At 36.6% G+C, this 20,345-nt stretch overlaps 1 pseudogene; it reads right to left on the minus strand.

Moving 5' to 3' along the window:
- Window positions 1-455: 455 nt before the first annotated feature.
- LOC113506403 lies at window positions 456-19,612 on the minus strand (annotated as a pseudogene).
- Between the last annotated feature and the right edge of the window lie 733 nt (window positions 19,613-20,345).

Consider the following 20,345-nt stretch of genomic DNA (forward strand, 5'->3'; position numbering starts at 1 on the left):
CTCATGAAACGATTTTTATAATATTGTTCTTCATTATGAGATACCTGTTACATTACCATAATCAGTCAAGCTTGGTATTAAGATCTCGTTATTGAGCCGTCTCCAGTCAAACATGCATACTCAGTATTATTTACTTTTTTCTAAAATCGATCACTATTGTAGTAACCGTATTACAAACCCCATAACATGTCTTAACATCGCCTTGTCACAAGTAGTTAAATAATATCAGAAATGTCTGACTATATAGTGTCAAGTGCTTTTTCTATTCTGGTATAATGCGAACACCAATAAATATTACTGTAAAACAACAATTACATTAATAATATCACATTAAAATCTATTTGAAAATGTACGATTTCTACAATGCAATAAAGACTAATAGGAAAATGTGATACTTCCATATTGAATTTATGTAGCCTTGGCTATGTAATATTAATGAGCATTCGTTATTGTTCAACCAATGGCCTTACAGCATATCCTAGTGTCAGCTAACAAGTATGGTCTCAATCTTGAGCAGTTGTCGTAGTTTGTCGGTGACTCGGACTAGCGCCACTTTAGATGCACGCACGTTCACCTTTTCTCCAGCGCAGAGCAGCTGGTGGCATTGCGCCCGTTCCAGGAATTCTTGAGTACGTATCTCTCGCAATAATTCTTTTGGTGATCCCGATCCACAGTGAATTTGCTTTAGAAGACTCTCTTTGATTTAATCTGAAATAAGTAATAGATAGTTAAAATTTTGTTTCATCCGGTCGTTGTTTAGAACGTATGGCTAAAGTATTAACCTGTAGAAGGTTGGTTATATCCTGGAGTAGGCACCATAAACCGTCAGCTGGTTGACCAGTAGCAGTTCTGAGACTGTAAAAAGGTGGCAAAGGCGCTTCAGTACACTGGATCTCTATCATCGAATCCGGTGGTGGAGGAGGGGAGGCTGGTGGCGGTGACGACAATGGATCACAACCGATTTCTTCGCGATCTGAAATATGAATATTTATTTTTACTATTATTATATATTTATTTATTTTACTATCAAATACAAATGTGGTACATAAGGCGGACTTAATGCCGCTATGTTGTTGCTATTATCATACCAATTTTACACAGTAGGAAGCATTTTTTATTAAATAAACGGCATAATTTATTTAATCACTCTTATATACCTATGATTTCGGTGAGGGGTGGAAATCGCCAGGGTTCAATAGCGTTACCCTGAACGTCTGCTATGTGCAATCTCAAGAGCGTTGCAGCAGGACCCTCTGTAAGTTCTTCTGGTGTTTGTCCGGCGTAAGTACCGAGCAATGGATCTGCACCGTAGGCAAGAAGTAAACGTATAATTTCTACGTGGCTGTTCTCACAGGCTTCATGTAGAGGTCTGTAAAGAGAAAATATTTTCTGAATTAAAAATTCAAATCAATGGATAACAGGTAAAAATGATAAAACTTACCTTATTCCTCCTTGAGCAGCCGCTGACACGTTAGCACCGTACTGTAGAAGCAGACGAGCTATTCTGACATGACCCTTAGCCGATGCCACATGTAATGGAGTAAAACCGGCATTATCTTTTGCTGAAGGGTCAGATTCCATCTTCTCTAAACAGTAAGCAACACAATCCTGAAATAAAAGGTATGTTATAATATTTGTTTTTTACCAGTGTATTCTTGTTTATCAAATCCAGATGTAACACAAATATACTAATATATGTTATACTTACTGTGTATCCTAACCTAGCAGCACGGTGAAGATGAGTTTCTCCAATACTTTTGTTAATAAACCACCCTTTGATTTCTTTGTGGATGTCATGGACTGATTCGGGACTTGGTTTAGGAGCAGGCCTACGAATTTTGGTTGTTGGTTCTTCTCTCCGAATGATTTTTTTCTTTTTTCGTATATAATCAAATCCAGAACTAAATTTTCTTCTTCCAAAAAGACGTTTTAATCGTCTTTTGGTATTCCCTTCAGATGGACCTGAGGAACTACTTACAACTTTAGTTTTATCTTTTTCTTCTTGAGACGTGTTTTCATTTTTATGCTTTTTTGCAGACATTTCTTTCATTCTCTTATTATTTAGGGATTTCATTATACTGTTTCTTTTTTTTAAACGCATAAGTCGTCCTTTGGCATCGTTCCTTTTTAATGACTTAGTACTTCTGAGGCCATCCCTTATGGAACTAGATCTCCTTTTTAGTTTATCCTGTACTATTTTTCTGGGTTTGAACTTGGGCTTTGGTTCAGGTTCTTTTTTTATTTCTACAACATTTGTCTCTTTTGTTTCTGAAAGGTCATCATCTCGACACGAGGTTGGCGGTGCTGAGGCTGGTCGCTCATCTCCAAATACTTCTTTGATTGTAGCTCGCTGTTTTAAGACGCGACTTTCGGTTCTTGTCCTTGATTTTAAAACTACTGGTGCAAATTCTTCAGTAGCACCTATAAGACCATCTGTATCTTTAATAAACGAATTTCTGAACGCTGTAACAGTCTCTTTCCTAAAAGCACCTAAGTAAAATATGTCTTCCATTAACTTTTCTTTTTTTACATTATAACTACCTTTATTACCATTTTTAACTAAACCCAAGCTGGGCGTAGGAAGTAAATCGCTTGTAGACTTTTTAGATATGATTTTAGGCGTTTTGTCATCCTTGTCTTTGCTCTTCTTTTCTTTCTTATCTTCTTTTCTGCCACATTTTTGAATAAGAACATCAACTATTGAACTACTTTTCTTTTTTATTTTTGAAGATAGAACCGTGGATGTTGATGCCTCAGAGTCGTAATGTAACTTGTTTGGTGCTGAATAGCTTGAGTTTGAATCTAAATCACTGTCCAGCGTAAGCTTATCCGGACGTCGCGCGTACAAATCATCTGTAGCAGCTGATGGTACCGATGAAGGCGCTGGGGATAGTGGGGCAGGATCTAAATCAGGAAGTGATGTAGATCCGCGTGTAAATATAGCTCCTGAAGCCCTACCAAAAGGACCTCCAGAACGGCCCTAGGTATGGCGATAAGTCTTGTAGGCATTCGAAGAGAACGTTTATACTTGTATAGTTCTTCTTCCCATCCAGGATGGAAATATGAGTTATCCCCAAAAGTAGGTTTTCGGACTGGTGTCGAACTACTACTGGCGCTGCTGTTGTCAATTTTTTTAAAGGTGAAGATTTAACAGGGGTTTTGGCGTATGTGTAGCTTTAGATTCCTCGCTTTTAGTGTTCTTACGCGTTCTTAGCCTTCTAGCTACACTGATATCGTCATCATCACTGTCAGAACTTGAATGCACATCTTGTTTTTCTGTTGACAATTTTCCTTTAGATCTGGATACTTGTCTGGTTAATTTAACCTTCCTACTTTCTCTTCTTTGTCTTTTTGTAGATAACTTGAATCAATTGATTTTCTAGTATTCTTATTAACATCTACATCACAGCACTCGAGTTTGACATACGCAGATTTTTCAGACAAGTCCTTTAACAATTGGTACTTAAGGCGTTCACTTTGTTCTTTTTCTTTAAAATTTTACTCTTAATAAGAGGCTCATCATCATCTGTTGATTCCGTTTCTTCTTTGATGACAGTTTTGATAGCCGTCTTTTCCTTTGTTTCTTTTTTATTTTGTAGTGATGTGTCATTGCCTTCAGTTTTCACCTTAGACTTCTTAACTTTCATCGGCTTATCGTTGTCTTTTTCTTATCTTTCTTACATTTTTCCATTTTATTCTGTTTATCTCCGGAAACAGATTCTAATACATCCGCTTCTATAACATCTATTTCATGGTGAACTTCATCTTCATCTATTGGCTCTTGTTTTATGTTAATTGGTGTCGTTATTTCAGTTATGGGTTTTTGACTACTTTGTTCAGATTCAAGAGAGTCAATACTATGAGACTGTTCCCCTTTATTATCATTTTCACTGTCTGGGTTATCGATTCGCTTTTTGTAGTTTTTCTTTTTATGACATCCAGTTTTTAACTGTTCCATAAAGCTATCGCAAGCATTAGCCCAGTCTAAGTCTTCTGCTGGAGCTTCATTACTGTGTTCTGGAACAGGAGGCTCCAAATTTTCTAAAATATTTTCCGTTTTAATAAATATTTCAGCATCCTTTTCTATTTCTTCAATATTCATGGGTTCAGTTTTGACTTCCGGCATAATTGTTTCTGCCTGCTCTTCGTTTTTTATAACAGATTCTAACCTTAAGTTATCTTCCCTGATTTGGTTAAAAAGATGTGTTTTTCTTGGAAGTAATTTAAGTTTTTCACTGTCAGGTGTTGTTTGTTTGGTTTCAACTTTGTTTATCGCATCTTGTGAAGGTGGCATTACTTTTAATTCCGCTTTGGTTCTAATTCGAGAAGCAACATCATTTTCTGGGGATTTAGGTTTGGGTTCTGGACTGTTATAGTCTGAATCGCGTGAAATGGAATCTACAGCTCTAGGCATTTGTATATGCTGATTTAAATTAGGGGTAATGTGGTTCTGGGGTTTCAGAACGACTTTCGATACTGTATCTATTTCACTATCTTTTGTGAGGTCAGTTATATCTATCACTGAGTCTTCTGCGTCATCTATAACGATGAGATCTGGTATCTGCTTGGCTTGCCTAGGTGGTTCAACGAAACCAGTTTGTTTAGTTTCTAAACTGTTTCGAAGAATGCTTAATACCCTTTTGTCAGCCGGAATTCCACTGGAGGTATCAAAATGATGCGGATTCATGTCTCTATGGTTCGGAATCTTCTGAATAACGTGATGACGACTATTAGCAGATGAATTTCTGTCAGTATGATAGTGAGCGTGGTATTCACTAGTTTCACGAACCATTAATTCGGGATGATATAAGTTACCGGGGTACCTATGACTTGCGTGACTGTGATGTTCACGGTAGACGCCCGATATTGCCGGTCGTTTTTGTTCATTTTGATAAGCCTCTAATTGCTTATATCTGCTATAGCTATATACCGGTTGTTTCATGAGTTCTCGCTGTTCTCGAGCGGATTGATTTAGATGATCTATCCGGCTGTCAGCTGTCCACGTTTCATAACGGACTATCTTCTCCGGAATGTTACTAACAATTGGACCTGCAGGCCGTTTTCTTTCTTCTATGATAAAATGCCGGTCATCCCGAACTCTATTTTCAGGGATACGTTGATCAGTAACAGACCTCGTTAAATCAATTTTAGGAACATAGTCAGCTCTTACTGGAACACTACGCTCTTGATAATGATGAGGAGATTCAATTGGATAAGCTTCTGCCACTGCTCGACGATTTTCATACCCACCATTATATCGCATTGAATTTTGTCCAGGTTGCGATTGTGCAATCGTACCGTATCCGTGCGTAGTATTTCTATCTCCGTACTGCGTAAAATTTGGTGCAAAATCAACTTTATGAGATGCTACGTAGCTTGTGGTAGGCAAATGCGCATGACGACTGCTAGAAGAGGGACGATGCGCCAGAGTCATTACTTTACTTTCCGCTGCTGAATCTATTGCTTCATCTTGAGTTGTCGATGAGTCGGCAGAGTTTTTAACTGTTTTTACTGATAAATCTAACGGCGACTCGCGTTTTTGTTTAGTTGCATTTATCTGCGTTGCAGCCGATGGTATTTCTTGCTTTTGTTTAGTTTGATTCATTTGATTTACCAATGACGTTACGGATACCGTCATGCGCGCTTGATTTGGATACCCGGGTTTTAATGTTGATCGCGCAGGTGATGTTTGGACGGGTGTTGATGGAGTATAGTCGTAACTGGTTTTAGGTGCAGCTGCTGGACGGTAAATTGTTCTAGGCTGTGAAGAGTTTTGAACTGGAATAGGTGCACTAGGTCCATATCTAGATGTTGATGGAGAAGAAGTAGGATAGTGGTAGCTATTTCTGGTGTCCACAGGCCTGTTCATCGTTGAGTAATCAGTACGTAGTGCTAAACGTGCTGCATCGTGTGGATGCGGTGGAATTGGCACTGGTGAACGCTCTTGTGATCGTGATGAATAATGTGCGCTCATAGCTTCTATTGATGCGTGTTTATACTGAACTTGATGCGTATCGACGCGATGACTTTGAACAGGCTGCGTGACAGATGAAGGCCGGTAACTTGGATACGCTTGCTGATGATCATATTTTCGTTGAGGAACTACTGGATGCCTATCGTAATGAGAGGACCGCGCATAAGGTGATGTTTCACGGCGTTGCTGAAGAGACGAATATTGTATTTGTGCTGATCGGTTTTCAGTAGAATGTCTTTGTGCTGGAGGCACAGGTTGCGGATGATGTATTGGTGGTACGCGATCGTTAGGTGGAGGCGGCGGTTGCGCAGGCTGCATTTGATATCGTTGTGTAGGTGGACTTTGCGCCGCTACATCGCGCAACCTCGATGCGCTGTGTTGCGGCATCGACCCCGATAACCTTGCATATGTTTGTGGACTCTGTCGCGAATGTGTCGAAGGCTGAGGCGAAGCTATCGGTGCGTGGGAGTGTCGATTTCCATCTGACAAATTTGAATCGTAATGGTAGCGCCCATAAGCGTCTGGTGGACGTGAAGATGGATATGGATCTGGTGGTCTACCTGACGCGTAATGATCAGGTTGTCTTGCTGTTGGAGTTTGCACACGGTGCACAGGCGGCCGGTACTGTGATGGGGGCTCTAATTCTTGAGCAACTAAAGGTTGTAAAGGTGCAGCAGATGGTGGACGAGCCGGGGATGGGCACGGAGCAGCAGGCGCAGGTGCAGGTGAAGGAAGTGCTCGCGGAGGTTTGCGGATTATATGCGAAGGCGGAGATAGCGTCCCCACGGCTTCTTCATCATCCTCGATCTCGGGCTGCTCGCGTCGTTTTTCAGCAGCTTCGCGCATCACAGTGGCTTTGTGGATTATATGTGGCTCGGGTTCTATTGGTTCTGAGGGTGGCCTTGGTGGAGCGGTGACTGGCGTTGAGCTAGGGACGGAAGGTGGGGCGGCCGCAGCAGATGGTGGACGCGAGGAGGGAGCCGGAGCGCCGGATTGCGCTGGAGCTCCTTCTTCAGGTAGTGTAGCACCTGTAGGCCATAAGGGCTGTCCAGAGCCGTCAGCCTGTGCTTGTTTAGGCAGTCCCATGAAGTACTGACGCGTCCCTTCCAGTAGTACATTGCTGAAAGACTCGTCCATACTCCGTCTCCTCTAGACCTCTCCTGAAACAACGTAAAGGAAAAAATCACAATCGGCATCAGTTGAGTAGTTTGTTGAGGCATTTTTGTGAACACATTGATGACATATCTTATTATTACAGCGAATCTAAAGTTTGCCACTACTATACGTATCCATACGAATTTTATTACAAAGCTAATAAGTGACGATCATTATTGAAGGCGTAAGGCTCATCGTATGTATCTCAGGTGCGTGGTTGGGTCGTTTCCCGCCGGCTGCCCTTGAGCCTACTTCGCCCCCGCACACAGACATATGCACGATTATATAGATCCACAATATGTTATACACACTGTAACAACTTCCGCAGGATTTTGCTCAACGTTAACTGACCGTCATTCGACTGAATGTCAAAAACCTCATTAAATAATTATCAATTCTCTTTTGAGGCCATGATTCTAGCTAAACGAGTTACCTACTTAGTATCCTTTTATATTTAAAAGATTACTCAAAGCTTATCATATAACTGGTTATGGTGTAATTACACTAGGAATTAGAGAGGCTGCAGATAAAAAATGTAAATTCGTCTACATATTAAAAAAAATACGAAATATAATCGTTGTCCCTTATGATATTTAGTATCCAGCAAATATTTGATATTTGATGTATTATCACAAATACTATCTAATAAAAGTCTCATCAAAAGCTGATCTTCCTTTGCAAGAAAATTTAATTACTTACGGCACGCTAAAAAATAAAAGACGCCAATATAGTTGTTAAAATATTAAGTCACCTTTATTTACGTATAAATAAGCTAGTTTCTGTATGTTGAATACAGCTAATATATATCTAAAGCTTCGCGCAAGGCAAGCAGGTCTCTAAGCAAAGAACGTACGATCGTTTAGAGAAGAGCCCTTTTTTAAAGGTATGCGTTGAAGGTTCGTAGACGATAATTTCATTGAATTTGTTAAGTTTATTATAGTGACACTTTAGATGCCAACATGCGCTTTCTTTTTGTTTCGACTACTAAAGTATAATCTTTTATCTGACTGAAGTTAAACATACAGTAAGACTGATACGATACAGCTATGAGAAGGTGACCGATGCCGTCAATTTACATGCACACAAAAACACCCAGACTCAGGACGAGAATTCCTGATCCACACAAATGTTTGTTCTACGCGAAGATAGAACCCGCGATATGCCCACTGTGGGTTTTTGGCGTGGTGACCTCGACCACTTAGCTATACCTGCAGTAGTTACTGGGGGCGGAGATGAACGCAAGAAATCACTATCGTAACAGAAGTCAGGATTTCTTAATATAGTGGTTAAGTATTCTTGAATTTTCTTATTTTCCATATTTCATTTTTTTTTCTTTTGTAAGAACCTCCTTTTGATAGTAAAAAATACAACAAAAAAGAATTATTTTTACGCGTGATGCCATTACCAAGGGAAAAAGGTATTCATAATCATACGTATATGTATATAATATATAAATACAAGCTGACCCAGCAAACGTTGTTTTGCCGATTTTTTTTTCTAGTTGTATGTATTTTCATTATGGAAACATCACATCACATTATTAACAAAAAATTAAAACAGAAAAATTGGTCCAAAAAATAAAATATTTTTGTTGTGTGAGCAACCCTTAATACTTAGGGGTATGACAAATAGATTTGGTCGATTCTCAAACCTACTGAATACGCATATAAAATCTGGTAAAAATCGGTTTAGCCGTTTCGGAGGAAAACGGTAACTAACATCGTGACACGGGAATTTTATATATTAGAAGAAGAAGAAGATAGATTTAACAAACTTATGTTATCAATACCATCAGGGCCAATTTTTACGCCTTAATAAATCTGATTGCCATGTACCTACCACCCAACTTCAATTACGGCTAGAATTATCCATAAAGTTAAAGAAATGCTAATCGATCCCTGTAGCTTCATATTATTTCGTGTAAGGTCAATGTCACCTACCCGACGTCTATAAGATACGAGGTTAATGAACTCGCGTCTCATATTTACCTATAGAGCGTATCTACGTACGTATCTTTCTACGTTTTATAAATGACGCGATGTGATAGCAGACTGAAAGGAAATAATCAGAGATAAAATTGTTTTCACTTTTTAATCTTATTGGTTCCTTACTGCGTCTTGCCGGTTTCGCACTTTAATTGCTCTCCTAAATCTGAACATTGTTCGTAAATTCTTATCCTCTGTTTGTTTTTCTAACCTCTGTGGCACAGCAGTTCTTCCAGCATCCACTGTTCTTTAATTTTTTTATCTTGCCTCTATAGTCTATACCTATAATAATGACCTTAATTAGTGAAATTGCTACAAGCATCAATTGAAAACACTATTGAGTTTTTAGGTATTTCAACCTTATTTGAATATTTGTTTTAACGGATAATTCCTAAACTGTTAAGTTCAAGTTGCTTGAACGTATAATTGTAGCTTAATATGCTTTGTTTTAAGTAAAGTAATTGCATGTGTGCACTGGCGCGTTACAAGATGCAATTATGCGTGGTGCACTTATGCGGATTCCGTTATAGTGAATGCCCCACTAGAAAATCGACTAAGCTATGTAATAGAAATATACCGGAATTTATTTTACATAACTTGTTTTTATTTTTATACAAACCAAGTGGTAACTCCTAATTCGTATACCTAGGGCGCTGCGCTTTGTTTTAAAGCATTTAGTCTTCTATACGACTTAAACAGTTTATTAAGACTAAGACTATTATTAGATTTATGAAATACTGGTAAATTTATAAATTTCTGCTTACATAGCTCACATTCCCTTAGGTCTACAAACAGCTACGCTAAACGATTGCAATAAATGTTTCTGTTACAATAGTTTTGACAATAGTCCAACGCCTATTCCGTCACAACGTAATGAGTACGATACATACTTACTTGCAATACATAGGTATATTTGCTATATAGGTTTGACGCAATCGGTAAAATCGAGTATAAGCTTCATATAGTTATGTACTTGCGTGGTACAAGAAAGATGGACCAAACTATGTAAGGGACTGTCTTAAATTGTCCTTCAATCTTTCTTTATAAAGAGAAGACCTTATTCTTTGCTGCAAAATTAAATTGTTCTCTTACGCTATATAACAGCTATCCTGCTTGATGTGAATGGCGACCCCCAGACGTGTTCATGACTCCGGTTTCGTTTTCAGCAAGACCTGGAATAAAAAAATCCTCATTTAAAACCTATGTAATGAAAGAGATAAGAATCAAAAATTACGAGAGCACTATTCAGTATTTATTGTTAAGTATTTGCACAGCGGGTAAAATTAACGCTAGTTTTTGATGTACAAACATTTCTTAACTGTACTCTGACACGTCATATTGAAATGGTTTTAAAGATGACAGATTTTTTGCGGGAAGGGCAAATTAAAAGGCAATTTAAATTACAATTACTTGTAGTAAATGTATTACGAATGTAGGTAATATCTTCATTTATTCGGCAAGTAAAGTCCCTTTTATTAACTTTTATGTTTTATTCATTTTACATAGCAACGAGTTATTGTTTACGTATATTATAAAGATAGGTAGGCAACTAATGCACCAACTGGACATTGACCTAAATTCAACATCCGTTGACAAACGATTTAGCACATCATGCGAATTGACTTTCAAATCGTTTTAGTTGAATAAAAATACACGTAAGCATTATAAGCATGCTCTGATTTCGAACCGACTCGTTTTGTTTTGTATTTACAATTATGTAAAAGCAGAGCAATGACCGTTCTTTAACCGTCTATAAAATAATCATCTTTAAATTAAACTGTAAAGGCATTAGAACTTCTAAGTCGTCTTAGGAAGTATAATTGACGAAATTATATTTATCTTCGAGGGTAAATTTAGGCCAGATAATAACCATTTTCTAACCTAATGTGGAAACTACGGAGCGGCTTAATGTAATTATCCATCGCTAGATAAAATATAATGGTGTCCTGTAAATATGTTAAAAAGAATTGGTTGGATTACTAATGGCTAACTACGTACGTCTCTCGTACGTAGTCTCGTCGTCCTACATATGTCTCGGTTGTTTTTCAATTACCTACACACAGGTGGTCCGTAAAAAAACTTTATAACCCTCTCGTCCACATTATCATCATCGTCATTTAATCCAGAATGTGACTACAAAATTTATTTGGTCCAACAGTTTACACATTTAACATAATGTTAGATTGTGTATTGATGTCACCATGTTCAATTCATGATTATGAAGAGAAACAGACGCGTAAAATCCTTTAGGTCGGATTTGAATTTTAAATCAAGAAGTTCATATGTGAAAATATATTTAAATTCATTCAATCGAACGGTGTGCTCTACATGATTTACGTTAAAACAGCAGTTGTGGAGATCTGAGAACGATGAATATAAAAGTTTTCTTAGAAAAAATATTTGACGTAACAACGAAAAAAAAACAATAAAATGATTCGATACAACAACAGCGCGTGTATTTTAACACTATTTACGCATACAGACGCCGCCAATACAGCTGTGGCGGGTCATTGCCCTGGCGAGGCGCGCGAAACAAGGTGAATCGTAATGTCTACTTTTTGTCTCCACCGATGAAAAAAGCTCCATAAGTTTTTACGTTTACGATTTCGTAATGTCTATTAATATCGAATGAGATCACTTTGGCTGGTTGATAAACGTAGGCGTCAAGTAACGAGTTATCGTACACCTTTGTAAACTTAAATGGATTACTTAAATATTTCAAAAACACTTCAAAATAATACAAAACAACAATAAGCTTGTTCTTATCTCTTGGTATGCAGCAAGAACAAAAGCCAAAATTACGCCGCCCTGCAAATTTGTCCAAATGCACATTCCGTTTAATACTTACTATAATGGGGTTCCGGAATTCAATTACACTTAAATCGAATTCAGGGTCAATTAATCTTCGCCACTCTCTGGTACATCAAGTTTGTAAAGAAATCATACCGATGCCCCTCCGTAAGCTCCCGTCACACATGGAACCAGTGAGCACATAATGCCCCTAGGGATGCGTGAGGGAGTAAGGATTATTTTAAGGCTGCCTGGGATCTCTGGCCCATTTTTAATTCTTGCTTTGTGCTAACAATTTTCTACTTTTTACACACTTACGTAAATATTTGTTATCTTCTTCACTATGTTGGTTTCGACAATGTGCAAAGGTTCGTTGTGTATTTCAATTATTTTTTCTTTAAGTCTATTACACAATGATGCCCGATTACAATACCAGCGACCCCAGCACGATCGCTAATGGTTAAGTGTTCGGATCATAAACGTTGCAATTAGGATGGATTTTGAATTGATAACATAGTTTATATACACATTGTCACTTTTACAGTAAAGAGCTATTAAGTGCTAAAGACTCTGCTTTCAGACTAAGAAATTAAAGAGAGTACATAAGTGTTACATTCCAATCTGACGTTGAAATCGACTTCAAATTGTCACCATGACAAAGAGCCGTATTGATTTAAGATCGTATAATTCTGCGTTCGAGTGTAAAATGCTTATAGATGCTAACACACTCGAAAGCGTGTCAACGTAGGTAGGATCGTTGGCGTATGCGCTTCTAATCGCGTTTCGCGGTACACGTGCCAAACAAATACGTGGAGGAAAAGGGAGGGGCGGGGTGGCAAGCGCGTTCGTAATGTCCGACTGACTACGCGCCACAAATCACAAATAAGCAGTAAGTACATTCAATCTCTTACAATCGAGAGCTCCGGAAACGAAAAATAAAATCGTGGGGAATACTGTAAGTGCTCTTGTATTCGTAACTTATATCGTAATTATATTATGTTCATTGCAGATACGAATGAGCAGTCAGAGCACGTTACACACAGATCAATGTGACTTATACATACATACTTAAGACCTCTGATAAAGTTGAGATAATTTAATTAGAGAAATAGTTAATATAGTTGAATTAAAAGAATTATAATAAGACCGTGTTTTAATGATTTTCAAATGACAAAAAGTAGACTCACGAATTCAATAGGGATTTTAGTGTAGTTAACGTATCGGTAAAGCGCGGGAGCGGCTGTGGCCCACATTTCGTGTTCTATTTTTCATCAGTGTGCGCTAGCGCCCTCTATTATTAGATCCGCATTGTTTATGGCCGTCGACCGACTAACATCGACCATTTACAATTGCCTCTTCTTCCTGTATTTGTTTCTATTTCTGTTATGAAATCTTTGTGTATTCACTATTTGTAATCAACAATCGACAGATCGCAATATACTTACAAGCTCACAAAATCGGTACAATTTGAAATATTAACATTTATGTTTTTTATTGTTTGCAAACACGATGTAGGTGCTTAAAATGTCACAGAACGTACTGAATTTTCATAACTGTTGTACAAAAAAAATAATCTTATAATTTAATGTAATAATTGAATCATTAGTTATCATAAAAATATTGTTTTCTTATAAATTCAGTCCTTTATTTGTTTTTTAACTAGTCTTTACATAGTCAACCAAGTCAACGTTCTTAATGTTTTGCATCTTCTTTGTATTTTAGATGTTAATGTTTCGACAAATATAGTACAAGTAGGTATATCCGAAACGGCAACGTTAATTATTTAAAGTTTTGAATTTACACACACACAATTTACACATTTGTTTGAATTTACATCCCAGCCACTCTTAACCCAGAAACATTAAGTACCATTTTCGTGAATTAAATCACATAATATTATCTTGTAACATAACATTGATTAGCGACTGCACAAAACAAAGCAGTTCGACATCTTTTATGATAAACAGTTATCTTTACGATCAAAGATATTTATTTCTCAAAAGAATTACAAATTCACTTATAGAGAAAACATAAGTTAGTGCAAGGCAATTTATCTTTCAAAACAGTAACCAAGTCTGATTTTTACTTTGATTCATTATTTAATGTTCGCGTTTTTTTTTAATAAATGGCTGAACCAGAGGCACGAAAAAACGAATTTATTTCGGTAGTTTATCATATTGTAAGTAAAGCATAGCAATGCAACGACTTATTTATATTTGTATTGACGAACCGTTTAAGCTGGAGACGTATGATGATAAACAGCGTCTGCTGTATCATTTTCGGTTGACCCCGCTCATAATTTACATCGATCATACGAAGCGTACTATATTCCAGTTTTTCATCACGATTCGATTTACAGGCCCGAACAGCTGTGTGTTTTCATAAATAGGTTGAGATAAAATACCTACAAAGGTCTATTTTGAGAGTTGTAACAACTAGAGCTCGTCGATTTGGAGTGTCTCCAACATTCACCTAACAATAATAATATCGTGTTCGTCCTTTTGTTGACTGCCTGTGTTTATACAGAAATAGGAAATATTACGTAAATCTAGATATTTTACATATATAAATCTAGGATATAGGATATTTATTTTCCTGGATTTAATAATTATATTTAATTCATATTTAATCATGTTTTACTTTTAAATATTTTCTGTTGTGTCAGTTCCACGTATGCTGGTCAAATAGTTAAGAAGCGAACACGTGGTTATGCATAGTTGTAATTTGACAGCTGACAATGCAACTTCCGTAAACGCATGCGATGTCTAAATTTTATTATTCTGAAAACAACTGATTATTTCTCCGTTACGATTTAATGTTTCTAACCGAATAAACAGATTTTGATAAACTTGGGCGAAGTTTATTCTATAGATGGCAAGCTAAAATAAGCTAATAAGCTAAAACCGCGATAATCAACATCTACGTAGGCTTAGCTATTTGGTAATAGAATTAACACTATAAAGTTCATAACGCAGAAAACGGTGCTTTATGATGATACATTAATTCTGTAGTTTGTTCGATTCCTGGTATTAACGACGTCACTCGTTTACTTCCCGATAACGTATTCTTGATGTCGTGTAACAAGCGAGTTTATAAACTTCACGCATTAGCTTAGAAGGGTGTTATATGTTTGTTGCCACGTCCAAGTTTATAAAGTATTTGTATGTGTGTATTTGTATGGAAAAAGTTCACAAGCATGAAAGTTACTTTTCCCACGTTCTGTTTTTTTTTGGTTGTCGTTCCAGTTGGATTTTTGTAACTCAATTTTGAGGCACTTCCTGATAAGCTTTCAGGAGAATTTTTCAGGGTAGTTTGAAACCCTATGACAATGCAATTTACAACCATAAAAACTGCTGTATCGATCTTGATAAAATTTGAATGGACAGAAATAAAAAAAAGTGGGTATTTCGATTTTTTAAATCTACTAATTATTATTAAGAAAAAGTTATACGTTCTCGAAGAGTTTAGAGTTTATTATCTTTTCGTTTTGTCTTGGTATGCTAGGTATGCATAAAAAGTTACTAAAAAAATCTAGGAAAGATTGACCTAATTACGACAACTCAATGTTTAATTAAAAGGTACGAAACAATGTATTCCTTTCACTAATCTTATAAAGATCGTGTTGATCATTTTAATCAGTTGCAAATTCTATTTTTTTTTATTTTCACAATTATCATCACTTAATAATCAGTAGCGAAAGTCAAAGACAGTAATGACATAGGAAAAAAAGTCATTCCCAGATTAAAATTCTGATTCATCTTTGCGATTAAATTAATCATTTAAGTAGTAGTTGTAATAAATAATGTATGATAATTTTAAAGTTATTTAAAATTCAAGTAAACCAATATCTATTATAACTAATTCACTTGGAAAAGGGGTTTATAAACAATGCAATTAGGCAGCTTAATGTGTGTAACGAAAGTAATCTTGATAGTTACATCGTGAAGTCGATTGTGACACTCAACAAAGTTGTTTTCCTTCAATCGTTTGTGTGTCAGTGGGTCAATAGTCGGCTGCAACCATACAATTCGCAAACAACTCACGAACCTGCTCACTATTATTAAAACGTAGTTTACTTAAACTTTCTGCACTGCTATGGTTTTAGTTATTTTTAATATGTATAAAGAAAATATTTAATTAATGTATATTCCTTATAGTATTAAAAAAAAACCTAAGTTTATCGAAGTAAGTCTTTACGATAATTTCTTGGAAAATAAAGCATACCAGAGACACAAAAGATATATTTTGATTCTAACTAATTTAGAACCAGAATGGCTCTTACCTAACTATTCATTTTAAGCATGCAATACGGTTGTGAAATATCCAAGTATTTAACTGCCTTTACATAACTGGCGTCCGTGATAATCTTTTGACTTCCACGATGCTGTAATTGCGCATTTTTTAAAGAAAGATATTGCAGTCATGTGTTAAACAGAATCGAACAATTCGTGCAGTTGTGCAAACGAATTGCGAGCGAAGCAACTTTACTATCGGTCACTGGGCCAATGTCACGGCACTACTCCCGACACGCCTTGTATTACTAATTCTATATTCCAATATAGTTATTTCATTATAATGCTGCCAGCAAGCTAACGTAGAGTCGTGGAAGTAAGTTAAGTAGACAATTTGATACGTTAACCTATGTTTATTGTTTGTTGCTACTCCTCTTCTTTAAAGTCGTTCCCAAGGGCCTTCAAAGTTAACTGTAAAACATGTAAGTAGGACTATAACACTATCAAAAGTACTATCTTAAATTCAAAATTATCTTATCTTAGATAAGAGGCAAGAACAAAAATAAATATTCTATCAGGAAGCAAGTGACTTTTTCGTACTAACTAGAGACGCTACTAAATTCTAATAATTTATAACAGGTTTGCTAATTGTTGCATACAATATGTGCATGTTGTAGTTACAGTAAGTAGGTGTATAGGAAACACATGAAGTTATCTAACAAGATAACCTTTAGAGCATCCTACTGCTTTGGAATTATAATAATATATGTAAATAACGTATCAGTGCTTAGTTACGCATTTAACAGATATAAGCACAATTATAAAATGTATAACTTCTGTCATGATATTGTATTGTGATGTGTATTTAAACAAACTTATTATTATTAAGTAATCCAGGGATTCAATAGTGTTTTATAGGCTAATACAAACTGAAATCAGTCAAATTGCCTTTTTTTGGCATGTTTACTGTGTACAAGAGAACAGTACATGAATATATTGAAATAATCTAGCGTCACTGAGCAGTTCCAAGTCACGCGGAAGTGGAGGTGAAAGTGGGGTGAAAGCTGCGCGCAACGTTTACCTAATCGCAATGGCGCGGCGCGGGCGCAGCGACGGCACGAGTTACATCAGCGCAGCACGACGCAAATGTGAAAGTCAATGTTAAATTCGATAATCCTGGTTGTGCCCGAGACACACATGATGATAGCTCGACGGAATTTGCGAAGACTACCGTTAGTTTTTACCGTTCACCATGTCTAAACATGCGGTTAACACGATTAATCGGACCATCAAATAGATGCCTGCGCAATTTATCTGGCTCAAACTAATATCGTCAGCACAGCTTGAATTTATTACCGAGATATCTACGATCGGGGATGATTATTAAGTTGATTAAATAAGAGATGTCGTTAACATAGATATTTTTACGATGTCGTAAAATAAGTTATTATACGAGCCTAATCCAGCCAGCGCTAATTTTTGAAGTAAAATCTACAAAGCCGAGGTATTACACGAAATGGAGCGTGCAGAGAAAGTGCTTGGACGTTATCGTAACGGTAAGTGATAGTCCGTATCTAAGTGGGTCGGCGCTCGGCGCAAACGTTAACTAGTGCAAACTGTTATCTACTTAATACGTATTAGTGTTTTGTTTGCATACACCACAAACAGTTCCACACATGTGCAAATCTGATCAATAATATTTACCGAGAAAAATTCTCAAATATTTCAACGAACACTACGACTTATTATGTATCTTTAAAGATAAATTGATTGTGATACATTGAGGTTCATGAGTACCAGTGCGTCAACATGTATTTGACATTCGCAATTACTTGGTTATTTTTGATCTGGTTGTTAAAATTACACATCCACTATTATGTGATCTTTTTTCGAAGGTTTAAAATAAGCCGTTTATACCAGTAGATGTAGTTATAAAACGAATAACGAGTGCCTTCCTTGTAATGTCGTCAGTGTCTGCGGCGAGTAGGAAACGGCAGCCGCCCGCGAGCGCGCCTTGACCCACTTATTGCCTACCTCTTCAGCTCTCGCTACCACATGTTCATGAAGTAACAATTTAGTTCTCAATGTAAGCAAACCACTAAAATTATACAAAAATAACAGCAGTTCAACGTAAAGTTATTATATTATAATAAATGGTATGATTTAAAAAAATTATACAATTTATGCAACTGCTTTGAAGTTTTGCAAACTATCCTTGGGCTTAAAAGTGGAGAAAGATTTAATGGATAGAAAACTACAATCACACATTTAACCAGTATTAAAGCACATTACAAAATGTCAACCGTGTTCTAAATTTAGTGAACTTGCTCACGAGGTCGCGATGCGCGTCAGTCAAATGGTAAAGATGGCGCCCGTATATTCGCAATCTCGATGTCTCATTAGCTTTGCAGCCTTGCTCAACAATTCACAATGAGTAATTTATACATGTAGCAAATAGATTCAGAAGGCCAGCACAGCTAGCAAGCGTGAGAATTCGTAGAATGTTCACTGCACCTGCCTGAACTCGGAGAGTTCAGGCAATCACGTTTTATAACCGACAAAAAATCATGGCCTGCATTAAATTGACTGTCATCCTCTTTTATTTATTCGTTCTTTTTATGTTAATTCCGTTCCGTAGTTTCGATAATTATTATATATTCAGTTGTGAAGTAATAAAAATACTTGGTATTCAGATACTTTATTGCAGAAGTAAATGAAGCAAATTTAGAAAAATATAAGATATGTCAGACATTTTAATAATTACTTTGTCAACGACTAGACAACTCAATCGACGACTTGATGGAAAAGTTATAGGAAATTTTATAATTTGTTGTATTATGCTAATCTAATGTTTTATATATATCTTAACGTAATACCAATATAAATAATCGTTAAATGTATTATCAAGACTTAAGAAAAGCGTAACGTCGCGCTGACATTAAATAAATGTGATATAAAAGTTGATAAATAAAATACTTACAATGGCCATTTAGCTGCTGGGAATCCAAATAGATAACAATCCAATAATGACACAAATCACTTGTTTACAGAGCATAACAATCAGAGAATTGTTGTTGAAGTGTACACTGCACTTTTAAATAAATTAATTAGCTCCGAAACAATTCAGTCGTTGCACACACACTGAGCGTATAATTCACAAACTCCACTGTCAGTTTCTTTAATTACAGTATAAAATAAGATTACATAAAACCACACACACCGTATCTGGGTTCACACCCAGTTCCAAGTAGGTACCTGTAACAAGACAAAGCGGTAGTAAGTTTTATGACTTTGTTGATAATCACCGAATATGAATCTACGCTTTTAAATACGAAACACGATGATAAGCACGTGCTACTTACTGAATAAGTGTGACTTTTTAAATGAAGCACAAAATTAACTATGACGTAAAGAAGTCTGTAGTCGCGGAGGCACGAAACGTGCAGTCTGTCCGGCGACTAAACGTTGACTGGCTGGCTGGCGCAATGGTGGGGCGCTCGGGGAGGGGAGGACAGGCAGACGGAGGACAAAGCGAGGGAGGGAGAGCGTCTGGTCGACTGGTTGGTCGACCTATTGGCTTGACACACACACAGCAGCAATGTCAGACAGAAGATTGTAAGCTGTTTCATGCACTGCGGCAATCTACTAATGCCTTTGGCCGATAGGAGTTAGCCGCGCAATTATTAGTGTCAAATTACTATTTAATTTGGTTCAATTATCTTAAATCTATTCTTTTAAGTTTTCCGGGCGTCTATCCGCGAAGCACACACAACCTTCAGAATTTCTCATGGTCAAGCGCCCGAGCGTAAAGGTCATCGCATAGTTGTTACAGCAAATAACAATGCTTGTCGAATTGCTTATAACTAGAATGAATAGCAAACAAAGAACGTTTTAAAGACTTCAGTTAACAACAGTAAGCAAGTTTAATGTGACATAAAGTGAAGGCATTTAAGTATACAAAGTAATTGGGTACTAACTTTAAAAGTGATAAGAACTGTTATTGAATTAATCTGACGCTGTTTGTTAGTTCGTTAGAGCCGTTACTGAGTACAATTACTGTAAGAAAATTATTTTAAATTTATAAAATAATGATTTTTAATTTACTTACTCTTATCGTTGACTTGCGATATACTAGATTAAATTAAAACCCGGTTTTAATTTTACATATAACATACACAGATTGTCACAGACCTATTTTGTAGTATCAAT

This window comes from Trichoplusia ni (genome assembly GCF_003590095.1).
Source record: "Trichoplusia ni isolate ovarian cell line Hi5 chromosome 14 unlocalized genomic scaffold, tn1 tig00000348_group13, whole genome shotgun sequence".
NCBI classification, from domain to species: Eukaryota; Metazoa; Arthropoda; class Insecta; order Lepidoptera; family Noctuidae; genus Trichoplusia; species Trichoplusia ni.